This window comes from Heloderma suspectum, chromosome 1, assembly GCF_057233095.1.
Source record: "Heloderma suspectum isolate Gila_16-S chromosome 1, 16-S_ref, whole genome shotgun sequence".
In the NCBI taxonomy this organism is placed as follows: Eukaryota; Metazoa; Chordata; class Lepidosauria; order Squamata; family Helodermatidae; genus Heloderma; species Heloderma suspectum.
Genome location: NC_139458.1, coordinates 231,709,945 through 231,732,708, shown reverse-complemented (window position 1 = coordinate 231,732,708; position 22,764 = coordinate 231,709,945).

Sequence of the window (22,764 nt, the reverse complement as noted above, 5' to 3'; positions counted from 1 at the left end):
TTCTAGAGGAACTTTAACATCCCCCAGTCCACGCAGTGTACTAAAAGACAGGAGGGAACACATCCTGTTGGGCCACTCAATCTGTTTCAACATGCTTGGCTTTACAGTGGCCCTGGTTCCATCCTGGGAAGCCAAGTTTCGCCAACCCTAACCCTAATTTGAGTCTCAACCCTAATTTCCTCTTTGGACTGAAACATACCGCCGTCCACAGAGTGTACCAAATGTCAGTATGGAAGACATCTTGATGTCCCCCTCAGGCTGATTCACCCAGCTAGGCTTCACCAAGAACCCGTTTCTTACCTAGGAAGCCCAGTTACCCCAACCCTAACCCTAACTTGGGTTTTTACCCTACTTTATTTTGGGAATGAAACATCCCCTCGTCCACACGATGTACAAAAAGACAGGAGGCAACCCATCCTGCAGGCCCACTTATCCTATTTCTCCATGCTTGGCTTTTCCGAGGCCCTGGTTCACTGCAGGGAAGCCAAGTCTCCCGAACCCTAACCCTAACTTGAGTCTTAACCCTAATTTACTTGTGCAACTGTCACAAACCCCCATCCACAGGTTGTACTAAAAGACGGCAGGCATACCATTCCTTTGGCCCTCTCAGTCTGTTTCACCAGGCTTGGCTTCTGCAACACCCTGTTTCCATTCTGGGAAGCCAAGTCTCCTGACCCCTAACCCTAAGTTGGGTCTGAACCCTAATTTCCTCTTGGGACTGAAACTTGTCCCTGTCCACAAGCTGTACTAATGGGCAGTATGTTATCCTCCAATGGCTCACTCAGTCTGTTTGACCAATCTAGGCTTTACCAAGATGCTGGTTCCTTCCTGGGAAGCCTAGTGTCCCCAACCCTAACCCTAATTTGAGTCTCAACCCTAATTTCCTGTTTAGACTGAAACATCGCCCCGTCCTCACGTTCTACTTATAAAGGGTCGGCACCCCTTTCTGATGACCTGCTCAGTTCGTTTCACCAAGCTAGTCTTCCCTAAGAACCTGGTTCCCTCCTCGGACGCCAAGTCTCCCCAACCCTAACCCTAACTTGGGTTTTTACCCAAATTTTCTAGAGGAACTTTAACATCCCCCAGTCCACGCAGTGTACTAAAAGACAGGAGGGAACACATCCTGTTGGGCCACTCAATCTGTTTCAACATGCTTGGCTTTACAGACGCCCTGGTTCCATCCTGGGAAGCCAAGTCTCGCCAACCCTAACCCTAATTTGAGTCTCAACCCTAATTTCCTCTTGGGACTGAAACATGTCCCTGTCCACAAGCTGTACTAATGGGCAGTATGTTATCCTCCAATGGCTCACTCAGTCTGTTTGACCAATCTAGGCTTTACCAAGACGTTGGTTCCTTCCTGGGAAGCCTAGTGTCCCCAACCCTAACCCTAATTTGAGTCTCAACCCTAATTTCCTGTTTAGACTGAAACATCGCCCCGTCCTCACGTTGTACTTATAGAGGGTCGGCACCCCTTTCTGATGACCTGCTCAGTTCGTTTCACCAAGCTAGTCTTCCCTAAGAACCTGGTTCCCTCCTCGGAAGCCAAGTCTCCCCAACCCTAACCCTAACTTGGGTTTTTACCCAAATTTTCTAGAGGAACTTTAACATCCCCCAGTCCACGCAGTGTACTAAAAGACAGGAGGGAACACATCCTGTTGGGCCACTCAATCTGTTTCAACATGCTTGGCTTTACAGTGGCCCTGGTTCCATCCTGGGAAGCCAAGTTTCGCCAACCCTAACCCTAATTTGAGTCTCAACCCTAATTTCCTCTTTGGACTGAAACATACCGCCGTCCACAGAGTGTACCAAATGTCAGTATGGAAGACATCTTGATGTCCCCCTCAGGCTGATTCACCAAGTTAGGCTTCACCAAGAACCCGTTTCTTACCTAGGAAGCCCAGTTTCCCCAACCCTAACCCTAACTTGGGTTTTTACCCTACTTTATTTTGGGAATGAAACATCCCCTCGTCCACGCGGTGTACTAAAAGACAGGAGGCAACCCATCCTGCAGGCCCACTTATCCTATTTCTCCATGCTTGGCTTTTCCGAGGCCCTGGTTCACTGCAGGGAAGCCAAGTCTCCCGAACCCTAACCCGAACTTGAGTCTTAACCCTAATTTACTTGTGCAACTGTCACAAACCCCCATCCACAGGTTGTACTAAAAGACGGCAGGCATACCATTCCTTTGGCCCTCTCAGTCTGTTTCACCATGCTTGGCTTCAGCAACACCCTGTTTCCATTCTGGGAAGCCAAGTCTCCTGACCCCTAACCCTAAGTTGGGTCTGAACCCTAATTTCCTCTTGGGACTGAAACTTGTCCCTGTCCACAAGATGTACTAACAGGCAGTTAGTTAACCACCAATGGCTCACTCAGTCTGTTTGACCAATCTAGGCTTTACCAAGATGCTGGTTCCTTCCTGGGAAGCCTAGTGTCCCCAATCCTAACCCTAATTTGAGTCTCAACCCTAATTTCCTGTTTAGACTGAAACATCGCCCCGTCCTCACGTTGTACTTATAGAGGGTCGGCACCCCTTTCTGATGACCTGCTCAGTTCGTTTCACCAAGCTAGTCTTCCCTAAGAACCTGGTTCCCTCCTCGGACGCCAAGTCTCCCCAACCCTAACCCTAACTTGGGTTTTTACCCAAATTTTCTAGAGGAACTTTAACATCCCCCAGTCCACGCAGTGTACTAAAAGACAGGAGGGAACACATCCTGTTGGGCCACTCAATCTGTTTCAACATGCTTGGCTTTACAGACGCCCTGGTTCCATCCTGGGAAGCCAAGTCTCGCCAACCCTAACCCTAATTTGAGTCTCAACCCTAATTTCCTCTTGGGACTGAAACATGTCCCTGTCCACAAGCTGTACTAATGGGCAGTATGTTATCCTCCAATGGCTCACTCAGTCTGTTTGACCAATCTAGGCTTTACCAAGACGTTGGTTCCTTCCTGGGAAGCCTAGTGTCCCCAACCCTAACCCTAATTTGAGTCTCAACCCTAATTTCCTGTTTAGACTGAAACATCGCCCCGTCCTCACGTTGTACTTATAGAGGATCGGCACCCCTTTCTGATGACCTGCTCAGTTCGTTTCACCAAGCTAGTCTTCCCTAAGAACCTGGTTCCCTCCTCGGAAGCCAAGTCTCCCCAACCCTAACCCTAACTTGGGTTTTTACCCAAATTTTCTAGAGGAACTTTAACATCCCCCAGTCCACGCAGTGTACTAAAAGACAGGAGGGAACACATCCTGTTGGGCCACTCAATCTGTTTCAACATGCTTGGCTTTACAGTGGCCCTGGTTCCATCCTGGGAAGCCAAGTTTCGCCAACCCTAACCCTAATTTGAGTCTCAACCCTAATTTCCTCTTTGGACTGAAACATACCGCCGTCCACAGAGTGTACCAAATGTCAGTATGGAAGACATCTTGATGTCCCCCTCAGGCTGATTCACCCAGCTAGGCTTCACCAAGAACCCGTTTCTTACCTAGGAAGCCCAGTTACCCCAACCCTAACCCTAACTTGGGTTTTTACCCTACTTTATTTTGGGAATGAAACATCCCCTCGTCCACACGATGTACAAAAAGACAGGAGGCAACCCATCCTGCAGGCCCACTTATCCTATTTCTCCATGCTTGGCTTTTCCGAGGCCCTGGTTCACTGCAGGGAAGCCAAGTCTCCCGAACCCTAACCCTAACTTGAGTCTTAACCCTAATTTACTTGTGCAACTGTCACAAACCCCCATCCACAGGTTGTACTAAAAGACGGCAGGCATACCATTCCTTTGGCCCTCTCAGTCTGTTTCACCAGGCTTGGCTTCTGCAACACCCTGTTTCCATTCTGGGAAGCCAAGTCTCCTGACCCCTAACCCTAAGTTGGGTCTGAACCCTAATTTCCTCTTGGGACTGAAACTTGTCCCTGTCCACAAGCTGTACTAATGGGCAGTATGTTATCCTCCAATGGCTCACTCAGTCTGTTTGACCAATCTAGGCTTTACCAAGATGCTGGTTCCTTCCTGGGAAGCCTAGTGTCCCCAACCCTAACCCTAAATTGAGTCTCAACCCTTATTTCCTGTTTAGACTGAAACATCATCCTGTCCTCACATTGTACTAAAAGACGGTCGGCACCCCTTTCTGATGACCTGCTCAGTTCGTTTCACCAAGCTAGTCTTCCCTAAGAACCTGGTTCCCTCCTCGGAAGCCAAGTCTCCCCAACCCTAACCCTAACTTGGGGTTTTACCCAAATTTTCTAGAGGAACTTTAACATCCCCCAGTCCACGCAGTGTACTAAAAGGCCCGAGGGAACACATCCTGTTGGGCCACTCAATCTGTTTCAACATGCTTGGCTTTACAGTGGCCCTGGTTCCATCCTGGGAAGCCAAGTTTCGCCAACCCTAACCCTAATTTGAGTCTCAACCCTAATTTCCTCTTTGGACTGAAACATACCGCCGTCCACAGAGTGTACCAAATGTCAGTATGGAAGACATCTTGATGTCCCCCTCAGGCTGATTCACCAAGTTAGGCTTCACCAAGAACCCGTTTCTTACCTAGGAAGCCCAGTTTCCCCAACCCTAACCCTAACTTGGGTTTTTACCCTACTTTATTTTGGGAATGAAACATCCCCTCGTCCACGCGGTGTACTAAAAGACAGGAGGCAACCCATCCTGCAGGCCCACTTATCCTATTTCTCCATGCTTGGCTTTTCCGAGGCCCTGGTTCACTGCAGGGAAGCCAAGTCTCCCGAACCCTAACCCTAACTTGAGTCTTAACCCTAATTTACTTGTGCAACTGTCACAAACCCCCATCCACAGGTTGTACTAAAAGACGGCAGGCATACCATTCCTTTGGCCCTCTCAGTCTGTTTCACCAGGCTTGGCTTCTGCAACACCCTGTTTCCATTCTGGGAAGCCAAGTCTCCTGACCCCTAACCCTAAGTTGGGTCTGAACCCTAATTTCCTCTTGGGACTGAAACTTGTCCCTGTCCACAAGCTGTACTAATGGGCAGTATGTTATCCTCCAATGGCTCACTCAGTCTGTTTGACCAATCTAGGCTTTACCAAGATGCTGGTTCCTTCCTGGGAAGCCTAGTGTCCCCAACCCTAACCCTAATTTGAGTCTCAACCCTAATTTCCTGTTTAGACTGAAACATCGCCCCGTCCTCACGTTCTACTTATAAAGGGTCGGCACCCCTTTCTGATGACCTGCTCAGTTAGTTTCACCAAGCTAGTCTTCCCTAAGAACCTGGTTCCCTCCTCGGACGCCAAGTCTCCCCAACCCTAACCCTAACTTGGGTTTTACCCAAATTTTCTAGAGGAACTTTAACATCCCCCAGTCCACGCAGTGTACTAAAAGACAGGAGGGAACACATCCTGTTGGGCCACTCAATCTGTTTCAACATGCTTGGCTTTACAGACGCCCTGGTTCCATCCTGGGAAGCCAAGTCTCGCCAACCCTAACCCTAATTTGAGTCTCAACCCTAATTTCCTCTTGGGACTGAAACATGTCCCTGTCCACAAGCTGTACTAATGGGCAGTATGTTATCCTCCAATGGCTCACTCAGTCTGTTTGACCAATCTAGGCTTTACCAAGACGTTGGTTCCTTCCTGGGAAGCCTAGTGTCCCCAACCCTAACCCTAATTTGAGTCTCAACCCTAATTTCCTGTTTAGACTGAAACATCGCCCCGTCCTCACGTTGTACTTATAGAGGGTCGGCACCCCTTTCTGATGACCTGCTCAGTTCGTTTCACCAAGCTAGTCTTCCCTAAGAACCTGGTTCCCTCCTCGGAAGCCAAGTCTCCCCAACCCTAACCCTAACTTGGGTTTTTACCCAAATTTTCTAGAGGAACTTTAACATCCCCCAGTCCACGCAGTGTACTAAAAGACAGGAGGGAACACATCCTGTTGGGCCACTCAATCTGTTTCAACATGCTTGGCTTTACAGTGGCCCTGGTTCCATCCTGGGAAGCCAAGTTTCGCCAACCCTAACCCTAATTTGAGTCTCAACCCTAATTTCCTCTTTGGACTGAAACATACCGCCGTCCACAGAGTGTACCAAATGTCAGTATGGAAGACATCTTGATGTCCCCCTCAGGCTGATTCACCAAGTTAGGCTTCACCAAGAACCCGTTTCTTACCTAGGAAGCCCAGTTTCCCCAACCCTAACCCTAACTTGGGTTTTTACCCTACTTTATTTTGGGAATGAAACATCCCCTCGTCCACGCGGTGTACTAAAAGACAGGAGGCAACCCATCCTGCAGGCCCACTTATCCTATTTCTCCATGCTTGGCTTTTCCGAGGCCCTGGTTCACTGCAGGGAAGCCAAGTCTCCCGAACCCTAACCCGAACTTGAGTCTTAACCCTAATTTACTTGTGCAACTGTCACAAACCCCCATCCACAGGTTGTACTAAAAGACGGCAGGCATACCATTCCTTTGGCCCTCTCAGTCTGTTTCACCATGCTTGGCTTCAGCAACACCCTGTTTCCATTCTGGGAAGCCAAGTCTCCTGACCCCTAACCCTAAGTTGGGTCTGAACCCTAATTTCCTCTTGGGACTGAAACTTGTCCCTGTCCACAAGATGTACTAACAGGCAGTTAGTTAACCACCAATGGCTCACTCAGTCTGTTTGACCAATCTAGGCTTTACCAAGATGCTGGTTCCTTCCTGGGAAGCCTAGTGTCCCCAATCCTAACCCTAATTTGAGTCTCAACCCTAATTTCCTGTTTAGACTGAAACATCGCCCCGTCCTCACGTTGTACTTATAGAGGGTCGGCACCCCTTTCTGATGACCTGCTCAGTTCGTTTCACCAAGCTAGTCTTCCCTAAGAACCTGGTTCCCTCCTCGGACGCCAAGTCTCCCCAACCCTAACCCTAACTTGGGTTTTTACCCAAATTTTCTAGAGGAACTTTAACATCCCCCAGTCCACGCAGTGTACTAAAAGACAGGAGGGAACACATCCTGTTGGGCCACTCAATCTGTTTCAACATGCTTGGCTTTACAGACGCCCTGGTTCCATCCTGGGAAGCCAAGTCTCGCCAACCCTAACCCTAATTTGAGTCTCAACCCTAATTTCCTCTTGGGACTGAAACATGTCCCTGTCCACAAGCTGTACTAATGGGCAGTATGTTATCCTCCAATGGCTCACTCAGTCTGTTTGACCAATCTAGGCTTTACCAAGACGTTGGTTCCTTCCTGGGAAGCCTAGTGTCCCCAACCCTAACCCTAATTTGAGTCTCAACCCTAATTTCCTGTTTAGACTGAAACATCGCCCCGTCCTCACGTTGTACTTATAGAGGATCGGCACCCCTTTCTGATGACCTGCTCAGTTCGTTTCACCAAGCTAGTCTTCCCTAAGAACCTGGTTCCCTCCTCGGAAGCCAAGTCTCCCCAACCCTAACCCTAACTTGGGTTTTTACCCAAATTTTCTAGAGGAACTTTAACATCCCCCAGTCCACGCAGTGTACTAAAAGACAGGAGGGAACACATCCTGTTGGGCCACTCAATCTGTTTCAACATGCTTGGCTTTACAGTGGCCCTGGTTCCATCCTGGGAAGCCAAGTTTCGCCAACCCTAACCCTAATTTGAGTCTCAACCCTAATTTCCTCTTTGGACTGAAACATACCGCCGTCCACAGAGTGTACCAAATGTCAGTATGGAAGACATCTTGATGTCCCCCTCAGGCTGATTCACCCAGCTAGGCTTCACCAAGAACCCGTTTCTTACCTAGGAAGCCCAGTTACCCCAACCCTAACCCTAACTTGGGTTTTTACCCTACTTTATTTTGGGAATGAAACATCCCCTCGTCCACACGATGTACAAAAAGACAGGAGGCAACCCATCCTGCAGGCCCACTTATCCTATTTCTCCATGCTTGGCTTTTCCGAGGCCCTGGTTCACTGCAGGGAAGCCAAGTCTCCCGAACCCTAACCCTAACTTGAGTCTTAACCCTAATTTACTTGTGCAACTGTCACAAACCCCCATCCACAGGTTGTACTAAAAGACGGCAGGCATACCATTCCTTTGGCCCTCTCAGTCTGTTTCACCAGGCTTGGCTTCTGCAACACCCTGTTTCCATTCTGGGAAGCCAAGTCTCCTGACCCCTAACCCTAAGTTGGGTCTGAACCCTAATTTCCTCTTGGGACTGAAACTTGTCCCTGTCCACAAGCTGTACTAATGGGCAGTATGTTATCCTCCAATGGCTCACTCAGTCTGTTTGACCAATCTAGGCTTTACCAAGATGCTGGTTCCTTCCTGGGAAGCCTAGTGTCCCCAACCCTAACCCTAATTTGAGTCTCAACCCTAATTTCCTGTTTAGACTGAAACATCGCCCCGTCCTCACGTTCTACTTATAAAGGGTCGGCACCCATTTCTGATGACCTGCTCAGTTCGTTTCACCAAGCTAGTCTTCCCTAAGAACCTGGTTCCCTCCTCGGAAGCCAAGTCTCCCCAACCCTAACCCTAACTTGGGTTTTTACCCAAAATTACTAGAGGAACTTTAACATCCCCCAGTCCACGCAGTGTACTAAAAGGCCCGAGGGAACACATCCTGTTGGGCCACTCAATCTGTTTCAACATGCTTGGCTTTACAGATGCCCTGGTTCCATCCTGGGAAGCCAAGTCTCGCCAAACCTAACCCTAATTTGATTCTCAACCCTAATTTCCTCTTTGGACTGAAACATACCGCTGTCCACAGAGTGTACCAAATGTCAGTATGGAAGACATCTTGATGTCCCCCTCAGGCTGATTCACCAAGCTAGGCTTCACCAAGAACCCGTTTCTTACTTAGGAAGCCCAGTTTCCCCAACCCTAACCCTAACTTGAGTCTTAACCCTAATTTGCTTGTGCAACTGTCACAAACCCCCATCCACAGGTTGTACTAAAAGACGGCAGGCATACCATTCCTTTGGCCCTCTCAGTCTGTTTCACCATGCTTGGCTTCAGCAACACCCTGTTTCCATTCTGGGAAGCCAAGTCTCCTGACCCCTAACCCTAAGTTGGGTCTGAACCCTAATTTCCTCTTGGGACTGAAACTTGTCCCTGTCCACAAGATGTACTAACAGGCAGTTAGTTAACCACCAATGGCTCACTCAGTCTGTTTGACCAATCTAGGCTTTACCAAGATGCTGGTTCCTTCCTGGGAAGCCTAGTGTCCCCAATCCTAACCCTAATTTGACTCTCAACCCTAATTTCCTGTTTAGACTGAAACATCGCCCCGTCCTCACGTTGTACTTATAGAGGGTCGGCACCCCTTTCTGATGACCTGCTCAGTTAGTTTCACCAAGCTAGTCTTCCAAAAGAACCTGGCTCCCTCCTCGGAAGCCAAGTCTCCCCAACCCTAACCCTAACTTGGGTTTTTACCCAAATTTTCTAGAGGAACTTTAACATCCCCCAGTCCACGCAGTGTACTAAAAGACAGGAGGGAACACATCCTGTTGGGCCACTCAATCGGTTTCAACATGCTTGGCTTTACAGATGCCCTGGTTCCATCCTGGGAAGCCAAGTCTCGCCAACCCTAACCTTAATTTGAGTATCAACCCTAATTTCCTCTTTGGACTGAAACATACCGCCGTCCACAGAGTGTACCAAATGTCAGTATGGAAGACATCTTGATGTCCCCCTCAGGCTGATTCACCAAGTTAGGCTTCACCAAGAACCCGTTCCTTACCTAGGAAGCCCAGTTTCCCCAACCCTAACCCTAACTTGGGTTTTTACCCTACTTTATTTTGGGAATGAAACATCCCCTCGTCCACGCGGTGTACTAAAAGACAGGAGGCAACCCATCCTGCAGGCCCACTTATCCTATTTCTCCATGCTTGGCTTTTCCGAGGCCCTGGTTCACTGCAGGGAAGCCAAGGCTCCCGAACCCTAACCCTAACTTGAGTCTTAACCCTAATTTACTTGTGCAACTGTCACAAACCCCCATCCACAGGTTGTACTAAAAGACGGCAGGCATACCATTCCTTTGGCCCTCTCAGTCTGTTTCACCATGCTTGGCTTCAGCAACACCCTGTTTCCATTCTGGGAAACCAAGTCTCCTGACCCCTAACCCTAAGTTGGGTCCTAACCCTAATTTCCTCTTGGGACTGAAACATGTCCCTGTCCACAAGCTGTACTAATGGGCAGTATGTTATCCTCCAATGGCTCACTCAGTCTGTTTGACCAGTCTAGGCTTTACCAAGATGCTGGTTCCTTCCTGGGAAGCCTAGTGTCCCCAACCCTAACCCTAAATTGAGTCTCAACCCTTATTTCCTGTTTAGACTGAAACATCACCCTGTCCTCACATTGTACTAAAAGACGGTCGGCACCCCTTTCTGATGACCTGCTCAGTTCGTTTCACCAAGCTAGTCTTCCCTAAGAACCTGGTTCCCTCCTCGGAAGCCAAGTCTCCCCAACCCTAACCCTAACTTGGGGTTTTACCCAAATTTTCTAGAGGAATTTTAACATCCCCCAGTCCACGCAGTGTACTAAAAGACAGGAGGGAACACATCCTGTTGGGCCACTCAATCTGTTTCAACATGCTTGGCTTTACAGATGCTCTGGTTCCATCCTGGGAAGCCAAGTTTCGCCAACCCTAACCCTAATTTGAGTCTCAACCCTAATTTCCTCTTTGGACTGAAACATACCGCCGTCCACAGAGTGTACCAAATGTCAGTATGGAAGACATCTTGATGTCCCCCTCAGGCTGATTCACCCAGCTAGGCTTCACCAAGAACCCGTTTCTTACCTAGGAAGCCCAGTTACCCCAGCCCTAACCCTAACTTGGGTTTTGACCCTACTTTATTTTGGGAATGAAACATCCCCTCGTCCACACGGTGTACAAAAAGACAGGAGGCAACCCATCCTGCAGGCCCACTTATCCTATTTCTACATGCTTGGCTTTTCCGAGGCCCTGGTTCACTGCAGGGAAGCCAAGTCTCCCGAACCCTAACCCTAACTTGAGTCTTAACCCTAATTTACTTGTGCAACTGTCACAAACCCCCATCCACAGGTTGTACTAAAAGACGGCAGGCATACCATTCCTTTGGCCCTCTCAGTCTGTTTCACCATGCTTGGCTTCAGCAACACCCTGTTTCCATTCTGGGAAGCCAAGTCTCCTGACCCCTAACCCTAAGTTGGGTCTTAACCCTAATTTCCTCTTGGGACTGAAACTTGTCCCTGTCCACAAGCTGTACTAATGGGCAGTATGTTATCCTCCAATGGCTCACTCAGTCTGTTTGACCAATCTAGGCTTTACCAAGATGCTGGTTCCTTCCTGGGAAGCCTAGTGTCCCCAACCCTAACCCTAATTTGAGTCTCAAGCCTAATTTCCTGTTTAGACTGAAACATCGCCCCGTCCTCACGTTCTACTTATAAAGGGTCGGCACCCCTTTCTGATGACCTGCTCAGTTAGTTTCACCAAGCTAGTCTTCCCTAAGAACCTGGTTCCCTCCTCGGAAGCCAAGTCTCCCCAACCCTAACCCTAACTTGGGTTTTTACCCAAAATTACTAGAGGAACTTTAACATCCCCCAGTCCACGCAGTGTACTAAAAGGCCCGAGGGAACACATCCTGTTGGGCCACTCAATCTGTTTCAACATGCTTGGCTTTACAGATGCCCTGGTTCCATCCTGGGAAGCCAAGTCTCGCCAAACCTAACCCTAATTTGATTCTCAACCCTAATTTCCTCTTTGGACTGAAACATACCGCTGTCCACAGAGTGTACCAAATGTCAGTATGGAAGACATCTTGATGTCCCCCTCAGGCTGATTCACCAAGCTAGGCTTCACCAAGAACCCGTTTCTTACTTAGGAAGCCCAGTTTCCCCAACCCTAACCCTAACTTGAGTCTTAACCCTAATTTGCTTGTGCAACTGTCACAAACCCCCATCCACAGGTTGTACTAAAAGACGGCAGGCATACCATTCCTTTGGCCCTCTCAGTCTGTTTCACCATGCTTGGCTTCAGCAACACCCTGTTTCCATTCTGGGAAGCCAAGTCTCCTGACCCCTAACCCTAAGTTGGGTCTGAACCCTAATTTCCTCTTGGGACTGAAACTTGTCCCTGTCCACAAGATGTACTAACAGGCAGTTAGTTAACCACCAATGGCTCACTCAGTCTGTTTGACCAATCTAGGCTTTACCAAGATGCTGGTTCCTTCCTGGGAAGCCTAGTGTCCCCAATCCTAACCCTAATTTGACTCTCAACCCTAATTTCCTGTTTAGACTGAAACATCGCCCCGTCCTCACGTTGTACTTATAGAGGGTCGGCACCCCTTTCTGATGACCTGCTCAGTTAGTTTCACCAAGCTAGTCTTCCAAAAGAACCTGGCTCCCTCCTCGGAAGCCAAGTCTCCCCAACCCTAACCCTAACTTGGGTTTTTACCCAAATTTTCTAGAGGAACTTTAACATCCCCCAGTCCACGCAGTGTACTAAAAGACAGGAGGGAACACATCCTGTTGGGCCACTCAATCTGTTTCAACATGCTTGGCTTTACAGTGGCCCTGGTTCCATCCTGGGAAGCCAAGTTTCGCCAACCCTAACCCTAATTTGAGTCTCAACCCTAATTTCCTCTTTGGACTGAAACATACCGCCGTCCACAGAGTGTACCAAATGTCAGTATGGAAGACATCTTGATGTCCCCCTCAGGCTGATTCACCCAGCTAGGCTTCACCAAGAACCCGTTTCTTACCTAGGAAGCCCAGTTACCCCAACCCTAACCCTAACTTGGGTTTTTACCCTACTTTATTTTGGGAATGAAACATCCCCTCGTCCACACGGTGTACAAAAAGACAGGAGGCAACCCATCCTGCAGGCCCACTTATCCTATTTCTACATGCTTGGCTTTTCCGAGGCCCTGGTTCACTGCAGGGAAGCCAAGTCTCCCGAACCCTAACCCTAACTTGAGTCTTAACCCTAATTTACTTGTGCAACTGTCACAAACCCCCATCCACAGGTTGTACTAAAAGACGGCAGGCATACCATTCCTTTGGCCCACTCAGTCTGTTTCACCATGCTTGGCTTCAGCAACACCCTGTTTCCATTCTGGGAAGCCAAGTCTCCTGACCCCTAACCCTAAGTTGGGTCTTAACCCTAATTTCCTCTTGGGACTGAAACTTGTCCCTGTCCACAAGCTGTACTAATGGGCAGTATGTTATCCTCCAATGGCTCACTCAGTCTGTTTGACCAATCTAGGCTTTACCAAGATGCTGGTTCCTTCCTGGGAAGCCTAGTGTCCCCAACCCTAACCCTAATTTGAGTCTCAACCCTAATTTCCTGTTTAGACTGAAACATCGCCCCGTCCTCACGTTCTACTTATAAAGGGTCAGCACCCCTTTCTGATGACCTGCTCAGTTCGTTTCACCAAGCTAGTCTTCCCTAAGAACCTGGTTCCCTCCTCGGAAGCCAAGTCTCCCCAACCCTAACCCTAACTTGGGTTTTTACACAAAATTACTAGAGGAACTTTAACATCCCCCAGTCCACGCAGTGTACTAAAAGACAGGAGGGAACACATCCTGTTGGGCCACTCAATCTGTTTCAACATGCTTGGCTTTACAGTGGCCCTGGTTCCATCCTGGGAAGCCAAGTTTCGCCAACCCTAACCCTAATTTGAGTCTCAACCCTAATTTCCTCTTTGGACTGAAACATACCGCCGTCCACAGAGTGTACGAAATGTCAGTATGGAAGACATCTTGATGTCCCCCTCAGGCTGATTCACCCAGCTAGGCTTCACCAAGAACCCGTTTCTTACCTAGGAAGCCCAGTTACCCCAACCCTAACCCTAACTTGGGTTTTTACCCTACTTTATTTTGGGAATGAAACATCCCCTCGTCCACACGGTGTACAAAAAGACAGGAGGCAACCCATCCTGCAGGCCCACTTATCCTATTTCTACATGCTTGGCTTTTCCGAGGCCCTGGTTCACTGCAGGGAAGCCAAGTCTCCCGAACCCTAACCCTAACTTGAGTCTTAACCCTAATTTACTTGTGCAACTGTCACAAACCCCCATCCACAGGTTGTACTAAAAGACGGCAGGCATACCATTCCTTTGGCCCACTCAGTCTGTTTCACCATGCTTGGCTTCAGCAACACCCTGTTTCCATTCTGGGAAGCCAAGTCTCCTGACCCCTAACCCTAAGTTGGGTCTTAACCCTAATTTCCTCTTGGGACTGAAACTTGTCCCTGTCCACAAGCTGTACTAATGGGCAGTATGTTATCCTCCAATGGCTCACTCAGTCTGTTTGACCAATCTAGGCTTTACCAAGATGCTGGTTCCTTCCTGGGAAGCCTAGTGTCCCCAACCCTAACCCTAATTTGAGTCTCAACCCTAATTTCCTGTTTAGACTGAAACATCGCCCCGTCCTCACGTTCTACTTATAAAGGGTCGGCACCCCTTTCTGATGACCTGCTCAGTTCGTTTCACCAAGCTAGTCTTCCCTAAGAACCTGGTTCCCTCCTCGGAAGCCAAGTCTCCCCAACCCTAACCCTAACTTGGGTTTTTACCCAAAATTACTAGAGGAACTTTAACATCCCCCAGTCCACGCAGTGTACTAAAAGGCCCGAGGGAACACATCCTGTTGGGCCACTCAATCTGTTTCAACATGCTTGGCTTTACAGACGCCCTGGTTCCATCCTGGGAAGCCAAGTCTCGCCAAACCTAACCCTAATTTGATTCTCAACCCTAATTTCCTCTTTGGACTGAAACATACCGCTGTCCACAGAGTGTACCAAATGTCAGTATGGAAGACATCTTGATGTCCCCCTCAGGCTGATTCACCAAGCTAGGCTTCACCAAGAACCCGTTTCTTACTTAGGAAGCCCAGTTTCCCCAACCCTAACCCTAACTTGGGTTTTTACCCTACTTTATTTTGGGAATGAAACATCCCCTCGTCCACGCGGTGTACTAAAAGACAGGAGGCAACCCATCCTGCAGGCCCACTTATCCTATTTCTACATGCTTGGCTTTTCCGAGGCCCTGGTTCACTCCAGGGAAGCCAAGTCTCCCAAACCCTAACCCTAACTTGAGTCTTAACCCTAATTTGCTTGTGCAACTGTCACAAACCCCCATCCACAGGTAGTACTAAAAGACGGCAGGCATACCATTCCTTTGGCCCTCTCAGTCTGTTTCACCATGCTTGGCTTCAGCAACACCCTGTTTCCATTCTGGGAAGCCAAGTCTCCTGACCCTAAGTTGGGTCTGAACCCTAATTTCCTCTTGGGACTGAAACTTGTCCCTGTCCACAAGATGTACTAACAGGCAGTTAGTTAACCACCAATGGCTCACTCAGTCTGTTTGACCAATCTAGACTTTACTAAGATGCTGGTTCCTTCCTGGGAAGCCTAGTGTCCCCAATCCTAACCCTAATTTGACTCTCAACCCTAATTTCCTGTTTAGACTGAAACATCGCCCCGTCCTCACGTTGTACTTATAGAGGGTCGGCACCCCTTTCTGATGACCTGCTCAGTTCGTTTCACCAAGCTAGTCTTCCAAAAGAACCTGGCTCCCTCCTCGGAAGCCAAGTCTCCCCAACCCTAACCCTAACTTGGGTTTTTACCCAAATTTTCTAGAGGAACTTTAACATCCCCCAGTCCACGCAGTGTACTAAAAGACAGGAGGGAACACATCCTGTTGGGCCACTCAATCGGTTTCAACATGCTTGGCTTTACAGATGCCCTGGTTCCATCCTGGGAAGCCAAGTCTCGCCAACCCTAACCCTAATTTGAGTATCAACCCTAATTTCCTCTTTGGACTGAAACATACCGCCGTCCACAGAATGTACCAAATGTCAGTATGGAAGACATCTTGATGTCCCCCTCAGGCTGATTCACCAAGTTAGGCTTCACCAAGAACCCGTTTCTTACCTAGGAAGCCCAGTTACCCCAACCCTAACCCTAACTTGGGTTTTTACCCTACTTTATTTTGGGAATGAAACATCCCCTCGTCCACACGGTGTACAAAAAGACAGGAGGCAACCCATCCTGCAGGCCCACTTATCCTATTTCTACATGCTTGGCTTTTCCGAGGCCCTGGTTCACTGCAGGGAAGCCAAGTCTCCCGAACCCTAACCCTAACTTGAGTCTTAACCCTAATTTACTTGTGCAACTGTCACAAACCCCCATCCACAGGTTGTACTAAAAGACGGCAGGCATACCATTCCTTTGGCCCACTCAGTCTGTTTCACCATGCTTGGCTTCAGCAACACCCTGTTTCCATTCTGGGAAGCCAAGTCTCCTGACCCCTAACCCTAAGTTGGGTCTTAACCCTAATTTCCTCTTGGGACTGAAACTTGTCCCTGTCCACAAGCTGTACTAATGGGCAGTATGTTATCCTCCAATGGCTCACTCAGTCTGTTTGACCAATCTAGGCTTTACCAAGATGCTGGTTCCTTCCTGGGAAGCCTAGTGTCCCCAACCCTAACCCTAATTTGAGTCTCAACCCTAATTTCCTGTTTAGACTGAAACATCGCCCCGTCCTCACGTTCTACTTATAAAGGGTCAGCACCCCTTTCTGATGACCTGCTCAGTTCGTTTCACCAAGCTAGTCTTCCCTAAGAACCTGGTTCCCTCCTCGGAAGCCAAGTCTCCCCAACCCTAACCCTAACTTGGGTTTTTACACAAAATTACTAGAGGAACTTTAACATCCCCCAGTCCACGCAGTGTACTAAAAGACAGGAGGGAACACATCCTGTTGGGCCACTCAATCTGTTTCAACATGCTTGGCTTTACAGTGGCCCTGGTTCCATCCTGGGAAGCCAAGTTTCGCCAACCCTAACCCTAATTTGAGTCTCAACCCTAATTTCCTCTTTGGACTGAAACATACCGCCGTCCACAGAGTGTACGAAATGTCAGTATGGAAGACATCTTGATGTCCCCCTCAGGCTGATTCACCCAGCTAGGCTTCACCAAGAACCCGTTTCTTACCTAGGAAGCCCAGTTACCCCAACCCTAACCCTAACTTGGGTTTTTACCCTACTTTATTTTGGGAATGAAACATCCCCTCGTCCACACGGTGTACAAAAAGACAGGAGGCAACCCATCCTGCAGGCCCACTTATCCTATTTCTACATGCTTGGCTTTTCCGAGGCCCTGGTTCACTGCAGGGAAGCCAAGTCTCCCGAACCCTAACCCTAACTTGAGTCTTAACCCTAATTTACTTGTGCAACTGTCACAAACCCCCATCCACAGGTTGTACTAAAAGACGGCAGGCATACCATTCCTTTGGCCCACTCAGTCTGTTTCACCATGCTTGGCTTCAGCAACACCCTGTTTCCATTCTGGGAAGCCAAGTCTCCTGACCCCTAACCCTAAGTTGGGTCTTAACCCTAATTTCCTCTTGGGACTGAAACTTGTCCCTGTCCACAAGCTGTACTAATGGGCAGTATGTTATCCTCCAATGGCTCACTCAGTCTGTTTCACCAATCTAGGCTTTACCAAGATGCTGGTTCCTTCCTGGGAAGCCTAGTGTCCCCAACCCTAACCCTAATTTGAGTCTCAACCCTAATTTCCTGTTTAGACTGAAACATCGCCCCGTCCTCACGTTCTACTTATAAAGGGTCGGCACCCCTTTCTGATGACCTGCTCAGTTCGTTTCACCAAGCTAGTCTTCCCTAAGAACCTGGTTCCCTCCTCGGAAGCCAAGTCTCCCCAACCCTAACCCTAACTTGGGTTTTTACCCAAAATTACTAGAGGAACTTTAACATCCCCCAGTCCACGCAGTGTACTAAAAGACAGGAGGGAACACATCCTGTTGGGCCACTCAATCTGTTTCAACATGCTTGGCTTTACAGTGGCCCTGGTTCCATCCTGGGAAGCCAAGTTTCGCCAACCCTAACCCTAATTTGAGTCTCAACCCTAATTTCCTCTTTGGACTGAAACATACCGCCGTCCACAGAGTGTACGAAATGTCAGTATGGAAGACATCTTGATGTCCCCCTCAGGCTGATTCACCCAGCTAGGCTTCACCAAGAACCCGTTTCTTACCTAGGAAGCCCAGTTACCCCAACCCTAACCCTAACTTGGGTTTTTACCCTACTTTATTTTGGGAATGAAACATCCCCTCGTCCACACGGTGTACAAAAAGACAGGAGGCAACCCATCCTGCAGGCTCACTTATCCTATTTCTACATGCTTGGCTTTTCCGAGGCCCTGGTTCACTGCAGGGAAGCCAAGTCTCCCGAACCCTAACCCTAACTTGAGTCTTAACCCTAATTTACTTGTGCAACTGTCACAAACCCCCATCCACAGGTTGTACTAAAAGACGGCAGGCATACCATTCCTTTGGCCCACTCAGTCTGTTTCACCATGCTTGGCTTCAGCAACACCCTGTTTCCATTCTGGGAAGCCAAGTCTCCTGACCCCTAACCCTAAGTTGGGTCTTAACCCTAATTTCCTCTTGGGACTGAAACTTGTCCCTGTCCACAAGCTGTACTAATGGGCAGTATGTTATCCTCCAATGGCTCACTCAGTCTGTTTGACCAATCTAGGCTTTACCAAGATGCTGGTTCCTTCCTGGGAAGCCTAGTGTCCCCAACCCTAACCCTAATTTGAGTCTCAACCCTAATTTCCTGTTTAGACTGAAACATCGCCCCGTCCTCACGTTCTACTTATAAAGGGTCGGCACCCCTTTCTGATGACCTGCTCAGTTCGTTTCACCAAGCTAGTCTTCCCTAAGAACCTGGTTCCCTCCTCGGAAGCCAAGTCTCCCCAACCCTAACCCTAACTTGGGTTTTTACCCAAAATTACTAGAGGAACTTTAACATCCCCCAGTCCACGCAGTGTACTAAAAGGCCCGAGGGAACACATCCTGTTGGGCCACTCAATCTGTTTCAACATGCTTGGCTTTACAGACGCCCTGGTTCCATCCTGGGAAGCCAAGTCTCGCCAAACCTAACCCTAATTTGATTCTCAACCCTAATTTCCTCTTTGGACTGAAACATACCGCTGTCCACAGAGTGTACCAAATGTCAGTATGGAAGACATCTTGATGTCCCCCTCAGGCTGATTCACCAAGCTAGGCTTCACCAAGAACCCGTTTCTTACTTAGGAAGCCCAGTTTCCCCAACCCTAACCCTAACTTGGGTTTTTACCCTACTTTATTTTGGGAATGAAACATCCCCTCGTCCACGCGGTGTACTAAAAGACAGGAGGCAACCCATCCTGCAGGCCCACTTATCCTATTTCTACATGCTTGGCTTTTCCGAGGCCCTGGTTCACTCCAGGGAAGCCAAGTCTCCCAAACCCTAACCCTAACTTGAGTCTTAACCCTAATTTGCTTGTGCAACTGTCACAAACCCCCATCCACAGGTAGTACTAAAAGACGGCAGGCATACCATTCCTTTGGCCCTCTCAGTCTGTTTCACCATGCTTGGCTTCAGCAACACCCTGTTTCCATTCTGGGAAGCCAAGTCTCCTGACCCTAAGTTGGGTCTGAACCCTAATTTCCTCTTGGGACTGAAACTTGTCCCTGTCCACAAGATGTACTAACAGGCAGTTAGTTAACCACCAATGGCTCACTCAGTCTGTTTGACCAATCTAGACTTTACTAAGATGCTGGTTCCTTCCTGGGAAGCCTAGTGTCCCCAATCCTAACCCTAATTTGACTCTCAACCCTAATTTCCTGTTTAGACTGAAACATCGCCCCGTCCTCACGTTGTACTTATAGAGGGTCGGCACCCCTTTCTGATGACCTGCTCAGTTCGTTTCACCAAGCTAGTCTTCCAAAAGAACCTGGCTCCCTCCTCGGAAGCCAAGTCTCCCCAACCCTAACCCTAACTTGGGTTTTTACCCAAATTTTCTAGAGGAACTTTAACATCCCCCAGTCCACGCAGTGTACTAAAAGACAGGAGGGAACACATCCTGTTGGGCCACTCAATCGGTTTCAACATGCTTGGCTTTACAGATGCCCTGGTTCCATCCTGGGAAGCCAAGTCTCGCCAACCCTAACCCTAATTTGAGTATCAACCCTAATTTCCTCTTTGGACTGAAACATACCGCCGTCCACAGAATGTACCAAATGTCAGTATGGAAGACATCTTGATGTCCCCCTCAGGCTGATTCACCCAGCTAGGCTTCACCAAGAACCTGTTTCTTACCTAGGAAGCCCAGTTTCCCCAACCCTAACCCTAACTTGGGTTTTTACCCTACTTTATTTTGGGAATGAAACATCCCCTCGTCCACGCGGTGTACTAAAAGACAGGAGGCAACCCATCCTGCAGGCCCACTTATCCTATTTCTACATGCTTGGCTTTTCCGAGGCCCTGGTTCACTCCAGGGAAGCCAAGTCTCCCAAACCCTAACCCTAACTTGAGTCTTAACCCTAATTTGCTTGTGGAACTGTCACAAACCCCCATCCACAGGTTGTACTAAAAGACGGCAGGCATACCATTCCTTTGGCCCTCTCAGTCTGTTTCACCATGCTTGGCTTCAGCAACACCCTGTTTCCATTCTGGGAAGCCAAGTCTCCTGACCCCTAACCCTAAGTTGGGTCTGAACCCTAATTTCCTCTTGGGACTGAAACTTGTCCCTGTCCACAAGATGTACTAACAGGCAGTTAGTTAACCACCAATGGCTCACTCAGTCTGTTTGACCAATCTAGGCTTTACCAAGACGCTGGTTCCTTCCTGGGAAGCCTAGTGTCCCCAATCCTAACCCTAATTTGAGTCTCAACCCTAATTTCCTGTTTAGACTGAAACATCGCCCCGTCCTCACGTTGTACTTATAGAGGGTCGGCACCCCTTTCTGATGACCTGCTCAGTTCGTTTCACCAAGCTAGTCTTCCCTAAGAACCTGGTTCCCTCCTCGGAAGCCAAGTCTCCCCAACCCTAACCCTAACTTGGGTTTTTACCCAAATTTTCTAGAGGAACTTTAACATCCCCCAGTCCACGCAGTGTACTAAAAGACAGGAGGGAACACATCCTGTTGGGCCACTCAATCGGTTTCAACATGCTTGGCTTTACAGATGCCCTGGTTCCATCCTGGGAAGCCAAGTCTCGCCAACCCTAACCCTAATTTGAGTCTCAACCCTAATTTCCTCTTTGGACTGAAACATACCGCCGTCCACAGAGTGTACCAAATGTCAGTATGGAAGACATCTTGATGTCCCCCTCAGGCTGATTCACCAAGTTAGGCTTCACCAAGAACCCGTTTCTTACCTAGGAAGCCCAGTTTCCCCAACCCTAACCCTAACTTGGGTTTTTACCCTACTTTATTTTGGGAATGAAACATCCCCTCGTCCACGCGGTGTACTAAAAGACAGGAGGCAACCCATCCTGCAGGCCCACTTATCCTATTTCTCCATGCTTGGCTTTTCCGAGGCCCTGGTTCACTCCAGGGAAGCCAAGTCTCCCGAACCCTAACCCTAACTTGAGTCTTAACCCTAATTTACTTGTGCAACTGTCACAAACCCCCATCCACAGGTTGTACTAAAAGACGGCAGGCATACCATTCCTTTGGCCCTCTCAGTCTGTTTCACCATGCTTGGCTTCAGCAACACCCTGTTTCCATTCTGGGAAGCCAAGTCTCCTGACCCCTAACCCTAAGTTGGGTCTGAACCCTAATTTCCTCTTGGGACTGAAACTTGTCCCTGTCCACAAGATGTACTAACAGGCAGTTAGTTAACCACCAATGGCTCACTCAGTCTGTTTGACCAATCTAGGCTTTACCAAGATGCTGGTTCCTTCCTGGGAAGCCTAGTGTCCCCAACTCTAACCCTAATTTGAGTCTCAACCCTTATTTCCTCTTTGGACTGAAACATACCGCCGTCCACAGAGTGTACCAAATGTCAGTATGGAAGACATCTTGATGTCCCCCTCAGGCTGATTCACCAAGCTAGGCTTCACCAAGAACCCGTTTCTTACCTAGGAAGCCCAGTTTCCCCAACCCTAACCCTAACTTGGGTTTTTACCCTACTTTATTTTGGGAATGAAACATCCCCTCGTCCACGCGGTGTACAAAAAGACAGGAGGCAACCCATCCTGCAGGCCCACTTATCCTATTTCTACATGCTTGGCTTTTCCGAGGCCCTGGTTCACTCCAGGGAAGCCAAGTCTCCCAAACCCTAACCCTAACTTGAGTCTTAACCCTAATTTACTTGTGCAACTGTCACAAACCCCCATCCACAGGTTGTACTAAAAGACGGCAGGCATACCATTCCTTTGGCCCTCTCAGTCTGTTTCACCATGCTTGGCTTCAGCAACACCCTGTTTCCATTCTGGGAAGCCAAGTCTCCTGACCCCTAACCCTAAGTTGGGTCTGAACCCTAATTTCCTCTTGGGACTGAAACTTGTCCCTGTCCACAAGATGTACTAACAGGCAGTTAGTTAACCACCAATGGCTCACTCAGTCTGTTTGACCAATCTAGGCTTTACCAAGATGCTGGTTCCTTCCTGGGAAGCCTAGTGTCCCCAACCCTAACCCTAATTTGAGTCTCAACCCTAATTTCCTGTTTAGACTGAAACATCGCCCCGTCCTCACGTTGTACTTATAAAGGGTCGGCACCCCTTTCTGATGACCTGCTCAGTTCGTTTCACCAAGCTAGTCTTCCCTAAGAACCTGGTTCCCTCCTCGGAAGCCAAGTCTCCCCAACCCTAACCCTAACTTGGGGTTTTACCCAAATTTTCTAGAGGAACTTTAACATCCCCCAGTCCACGCAGTGTACTAAAAGACAGGAGGGGACACATCCTGTTGGGCCACTCAATCTGTTTCAACATGCTTGGCTTTACAGATGCCCTGGTTCCATCCTGGGAAGCCAAGGCTAACCAACCCTAACCCTAATTTGAGTCTCAATCCTAAATTCCTCTTTGGAC